Source organism: Portunus trituberculatus, chromosome 42 (genome assembly GCF_017591435.1).
Source record: "Portunus trituberculatus isolate SZX2019 chromosome 42, ASM1759143v1, whole genome shotgun sequence".
Lineage (NCBI taxonomy): Eukaryota > Metazoa > Arthropoda > Malacostraca > Decapoda > Portunidae > Portunus > Portunus trituberculatus.
In genome coordinates, this window is record NC_059296.1 from 23,692,416 (window position 1) to 23,699,438 (window position 7,023).

General features: G+C 40.1%; 1 non-coding gene across 1 annotated transcript; it reads right to left on the bottom strand.

Moving 5' to 3' along the window:
- Positions 1–1,608: 1,608 nt before the first annotated feature.
- Positions 1,609–1,682, bottom strand: Trnal-caa. Its single transcript has one exon. It is a non-coding gene; the product is annotated as a tRNA-Leu (tRNA).
- Positions 1,683–7,023: the final 5,341 nt, after the last annotated feature.

The window sequence follows — 7,023 nt, forward strand, 5'->3', positions numbered from 1 at the left end:
ATTTTTGGGCAACCTTATCTATCTGTCCTTCTTTACTATGAATTTATATGTCCATCTTTTTACCTTCTCCGTCTTTCTCTTGCACTCCAATCCTTTCTCATTTTCACGGTTCACCGACCTGTCTCTTATATTCTTGCCTCGTCTTTCTTTTCAAGTCTCTCTCTCTCTCTCTCTCTCTCTCTCTCTCTCTCTCTCTCTCTCTCTCTCTCTCTCTCTCTCTCTCTCTCTCTCTCTCTGACCTTTTATGGTAATTTTTTTTTTTACTTGGTTTTGGTATAAAGGGCGAAGGTTGGAGTGTCTTTTGGGATGTCTGGTCTGACCTTTACTGACATGGAATGCAGACACACAAGTAGGTGGACGGAGTATCAATATTAGGTATTTATAATATCAATTGCTTTCCAACATGACGTTCTGTTCAGGATCTATTTCTTATTCTGGATTGTTGAATGGCAGGTGTTTCGGTAAGATTTTCTGAATGTTAGGTACGAGTGGCATGTGGGATACGAGTTAGTAGTTATTTGATATCATTCACTTGTCGTTATTGACTATCCAGACAGTAAAAACCTTTATATTTTTGCATGACAGAATATCGCTTATGAAGAAAGAGAGAGAGAGAGAGAGAGAGAGAGAGAGAGAGAGAGAGAGAGAGAGAGAGAGAGAGAGAGAGAGAGAGAGAGAGAGAGAGAGAGAGAGAGAGAGAGAGAGAGAGAGAGAGAGAGAGAGAGAGAGAGAGAGAGAGAGAGAGAGAGAGAGAGAGAGAGAGAGAGAGAGAGAGAGAGAGAATAGTTCAACATAAGAGATGTCAGTAGAGTGAGCAGCAATAGAGGAAATAGCAGATGGTGGATAGAAATAACAAGGAAAAGAAACTGGAGCAGAAATGATATATAAAGCAGTGTGATCTATGAATAACAAAACAGTTACTCTTCTTATATTAGTAGTCAAAGTATTATGTTGTCGACCGCCATTATTACAGGATGGAATATACATGATTTATTTTTCTTATTCCATTAATAACTCACTGGCGAGATCAGTGTGTGTGTTTCACTGTTTGATCTGCTGCAGTCTCTGACGAGACAGCCAGACGCTACCCTACGGAACGAGCTCAGAGATCATTATTTCCGATCTTCGGATAGGCCTGAGACCAGGCACACACCACACACCGGGACAACAAGGTCACAACTCCTCGATTTACATCCCGTACCTACTCACTACTAGGTGAACAGGGCTACACGTGAAAGGAGACACACCCAAATATCTCCACCCGGCCGGGGAATCGAACCCCGGTCTTCTGGCTTGTGAAGCCAACGCTCTAACACTGAGCTACCGGGCGTGTGTGTGTGTGTGTGTGTGTGTGTGTGTGTGTGTGTGTGTGTGTGTGTGTGTGTGTGTGTGTGTAATTCACCTCGGTCGTCTGCTGGTCACCCAGCCAGTCTTCCCCATTACGGAGCGAGCTCAGTGCTCATAGACCGATCTTCGGGTAGGACTGAGACCACATCAACACACAACACACACCGGGAAAGCGAGGCTACAACCCCTTGAGTTACATCCCGTACCTATTTCCTGCTAGGTGAACAGGGGCCACACATTAAGAGGCTTTGCCCATTTGCCTCGCCGCTTACCGGGACTCGAACCCGGTCCTCTCGATTTTGAGTCGAGCGTGCTAACCACTACACTACGCGGTGTGTGCGTGTGTGTGTGTGTGTGTGTGTGTGTGTGTGTGTGTGTGTGTGTGTGTGTGTGTGTGTGTGTGTGTGTGTGTGTGTGTGTGTGTGTGTGTGTGTGCGCAAGGTGTGTGTGTGTGTGTGTGTGTGTGTGTGTGTGTGTGTGTGTGTGTGTGTGTGTGTGTGTGTGTGTGTGTGTGTGTGTGTGTGTGTGTGTGTGTGTGTGTGTGTGTGTGTGTGTGTGTGTGTGTGTGTATGTGATGAGAGAGAGAGAGAGAGAGAGAGAGAGAGAGAGAGAGAGAATGTAATATGTAAGAATTTTAATTAAATTCAGCTGCAGACTAATTACTACTACTACTACTACTATTACTACTACTACTACTAATACCAATAGTAATACTACTATAAGTACTACTGCTGCTGCTGCTGCTGCTACTCCTTCTGCTGCTACTACTGCTGCTGGTTAAATAGCAGTTTAGATTATATTATTCACAATAAAAACAATATAAATAGTAATAATAATAATAATAATAATAATAATAATAATAATAATAATAATAATAATAAAATAAATGATAATAATGATAACGATTGTTATTTCTATAGCCAGTAGTAGTAGTAGTAGTAGTAGTAGTAGTAGTAGTAGTAGTAGTAGTAGTAGTATCATTAATAACATCATTATTATCATTATACTTATTATTGTTATTATCATAATTACTATCATCAAACTATCATCATCACTATCATTATTATCATCATCATTATAATCATCATCATTGTCATCATAAGCATTGTAACCACAATAGTGTTTAGTTCATAAGCAGCAGCAATAGATGGCTAGGAATAATTGTTATCACGGTATTACTAATAATAGTACTTGCAGTCTTAGTAATATCACTAATAGCAGCAGAACAACTTACAAACACGTGCTTGGCAAGAGAGACACGTAAAAGTGTGCGCCTCGTAAACACATCCCAGTACTAATGCAATCCCGCGCCGCGCTGCCAGCGAGGTCTTGGCAGCATTAGTAGGGACAAAAATTCGGTGCCTTTGTGGGAGCGCTAATGGAAATGGACGCCAGAAATATTGTAGTGAAAATAACTCTCATCAGGCAGTAGGAGGAGGAAGGGGAGAGAAAGAGGACGACGAGGAGGAGAGGAAATAAATATGCGTTGGGTAGAAAAGAGAAGAAAGAGGAGGGAGATGCTTCATATTCAAGTGTTTTAGTACCTGTGTGTGCTGAACCGCTCCTGTGCTGAAGTGTAGGGATGGAAGAAAAGCTTAAGTACTAGTTAATGGAAGTTGTTGTATGATTAGTAAAATTTTTACTTGTTTGTATTTTGGTTCCTTTTTTCAAATGTTTTATACTTTCCAAAAGCTTTTTTTATTTCCTTTCCTTCTGTTTTTTTTCCATTGAGCAGTCTCTCTCTCTCTCTCTCTCTCTCTCTCTCTCTCTCTCTCTCTCTCTCTCTCTCTCTCTCTCTCTCTCTCTCTCTCTCTCTCTCTCTCTCTCTCTCTCTCTCTCTCTCTCTCTCTCTCTCTCTCTATATATATATATATATATATATATATATATATATATATATCTCACCGCCCACCATAGAACACCATCCACCTACGCACCTTCTCTCACTGTTCTACTTTCACTTTTACGTTCCTCCATTTCCTTCTTTCAGCTCATCCTACCCCACCACCACCAGCACCACTACCAACCTAGTAAGTCCTCCCACCCTAACCCTATTCTCCCTCTTCCGTCTCAATCCACTCCATTCGACACGACACTAACAAAGCACCCAACACCCCTCCTTTAACTCACCCCTCCCGCACCTGTAACACCTGACGTCCCCTCCCTTACCTTGCCAAAACAATGTGCCGGGAATGCACTCACCTCCCCGAAAGCCCCAAGGACATGGTGTAGCGGGCCGGCCTCGCTGTTGATGCCACCGCCACCTGCTGTAGTGTATAAATGATTTTTTTTTTTTTTTTATCACAGTGGAAGGATTTTCTTTTTTTCAGTTTTCTTCTTTTCTCTTTCCTTTTCTCAGTATGCTATAACTGTTGACTTTCCCCGCCCCCTTTTTTTTCTGGCTTAGTGTTTTTGTAGATATTTTGGCTGTCTGTCCATCTGTCTATCTTGCTGTATTTGTGTCCTTTGTTTTAGAAATTATATTACGAAGAAAAAAGAAACTAATTCCCACAAATACATAGAATTATCATTTAGTTCTTCCATTATGTTCATTTGTGTCTTCGGGATTGAGGGCCAAATCAGACGCCTTCTAATGGATTTTGATGAGAGGGTTTAGGAGGGACGGTGCCGCTGCCACAGATGGAGTGGATCAGAAGGAGGAGGATCAATCAGTGTGATGTCCTAAATTGGTCCTTTTTTTCTTTAAGGCATCAGGAATGGGAAGATCTGGGAGTTGTAGACCACTGGAGTGTTTTATCTTAATGTTCTGTGTAATCTGTGATTTCTTTGTGTTGATTTTGGTCGATGTGGAGAAGTATTTGTTATTTTCAGTCCCATGTGTGTGTGTGTGTGTGTGTGTGTGTGTGTGTGTGTGTGTGTGTGTGTGTGTGTGTGTGTGTGTGTGTGTGTGTGTGAGATTTTCCTTCCTTGCGTTGAATTTGGTTGATTTGGTGATTTTCTTTCATCTCAATCTGTTTGTGTGTGTGTGTGTGTGTGTGTGTGTGTGTGTGTGTGTGTGTGTGTGTGTGTGTGTGTGTGTGTGTGTGTGTGTGTGTGTGTGTGTGTGTGTGTGTGTGTGTGTGTGTGTGTGTGTGTGTGTGTGTGTGTGTGTGTGTGTGTGTGTGTGTGTGTGTGTGTGTGTGTGTGTGTGTGTGTGTGTGTGTGTGTGTGTGTGTGTGTGTGTGTGTTTGTGTGTAATGATCAAGGGTCTATGTTATCCCTAGCAGGTCCTTTCTTCTCTCCACAAAGCGATATTAAGGAATAAATCACCTGAACAGCGGCAGGTCATTATTAAAGCGGCCATCATACAAAGCTGCTCCTGTAAACCCTTAAGTCTTGGCCACTCGATCCCCGCCCTGCCCTACTCTTCCCGTGACATAAGGTATATTGGTATACGTACCCTTTCTTTGTACCATGGATATATGCCTTAACCACTTCTCACTCCACTCTCCCGTCTGTCTTTGGACCATTATTTTGCGATTCATTCGATCTCTAGTAATAATGTAATTATAAAGATTAAGGAAAAAATGTATGGTTACTTTTATAGAAGTTATTTAGTGTTTATATGTATAAACACTAAATAATTCCGTCATCAACTGTGTGTGTGTGTGTGTGTGTGTGTGTGTGTGTGTGTGTGTGTGTGTGTGTGTGTGTGTGTGTGTGTCTTATCCACTATATGTTTCACATTATCATAACACTGCTACATCAATCGAAACTTGACGTTTACTGCCTAGAAAAGTGCAATTAGTGGCAGTAGCCCCCACGTGCTGAATTTTGAAACATTCAGCAGAGCATGAAAATCTGAGGGCAAGCTGCGTTTTCCTGTGACGACAGATGACTGCGCTAGTGAAACATATCTTTTTTCATTACTTTCATTATATATATATATATATATATATATATATATATATATATATATATATATATATATATATATATATATATATATATATATATATATATATATATATATATATATATATATATATATATATATATATATATATATATATATATATATATATATATATATATATATATATATATATATATATATATATATATATATATATATATATATATATATATATATATATATATACTCAGCAACGGCTTTGTTTTTTACAATATGATAAATAAAGCGTTACAACAAAGTATTGCAGATATATATGGCACAAAGGTAATACGCTATTAGGATATGGTGACAAAGAAAAGCTTGAATGATTTCAGTGACTAAGCATAAAGCGAGGCGGGAGAATATTGTTAGGCTTGAGGCTCCATTCATCACTAAATAATAGCTAATGATGATGCTTTTATTTTTTCGAGCGAGCCTATGTCACCTTTGACGAGCCCCTTTTTGTCTCTTGTTAGATTGATGGTACACGTGTGGGTGTCTTTATCTCGCCTTCCGTTAACCATGCAGCAACAAGAAGTGTGTGCAGTTGTATTGCGTCAAGGAAAATAAACATTGCGTTTTAGCGGGTTTGGTCTTCCTCTTTTCACTTGTTCCTATTCTTTCCCTGGCATCATTTATTTATTTTTTCATCTTCTCAACTAACGCGTCTCCTCGCCTTCTGTGTCATATTAATGTGTGGTTAATTTGCTTTCCTATATCATGCATCTATTCCAATATATGCCGCTGCTGTTTTTCATTTAGTCCTATTGTTTGGTGATCCTTTTCCTCCTCCTCCTCCTCCTCCTCCTCCTCCTCCTCCACTACCACCACCAATCAAGGCTACTGCTAACCAATCAGGGTACCATTTGTCGTGCATATTAATGGAATCTATTATAAAGACAAAATCAGTTAACATATCAGAGGAATTGCAACTAATCAAGATTTTACATTATGGGTCCAGATATGGATGCTCGTGTCTAAAAAAACATTTTCAGCGATGATCACAATACGAATGTCGACAGTAGATCATTTGATATCACTTATCAGTGTGTAACATTTCTTCATATCAGGATGACAAGAAGAATCACTACTCATTTAAAAGTCCCTGTCCCTCTTCCACTCTTTTGCCATTAGATTGCATACTGCTTCTCGTTTCTCCCTCTTCTATCTTTTGTATGGGAATTAGGTAATGATGTTGACAATAGGTAAGTAGTCTCTGCAAAAAGGTTACTTAGCGCCAACAGGTGCTTTACTTCATCTTGCATCCATTTTCCATTCATTTTCTTCTTTGTGTTCCTTACACTTGATCGTGCTTTCGTCTTCACCGTCGCCGCCGTTATCGTCCTCGTCGTCGTCTTCCTCTTATATCTTCTTCTTTTTCTTCTCCATTTTCTTCTTTTTCTTCTTCTTTTTCTTCTTCTTTCTCATCGTCTTCTCCTTCTTCTTCTTCTTCTTCTTCTTCTTCTTCTTCTTCTTCTTCTTCTTCTTCTTCTTCTTCTTCTTCTTCTTCTTCTTCTTCTCCTCCTCCTCCTGCTCTCCCTCTTCCTCCTGCTCCTCCTCCTCCTCCTCCTCCTCCTCCTCCTCCTCCTCCTCCTCCTCCTCATCTTTTTCCACCTTATCTCTCTTACCTTTTCTACCATCACCGGCATAACTCTTCAGAATACCACTCACACTTCTCCTGCTTTCCTCCGTTTCTCACTTGCACTCTTTTCTTTCTTTTTTCTTTTCCTCTGTTGTTTTTCCTTTTTTTTTTGCCGCAGCAAGAATCTCTCTCTCTCTCT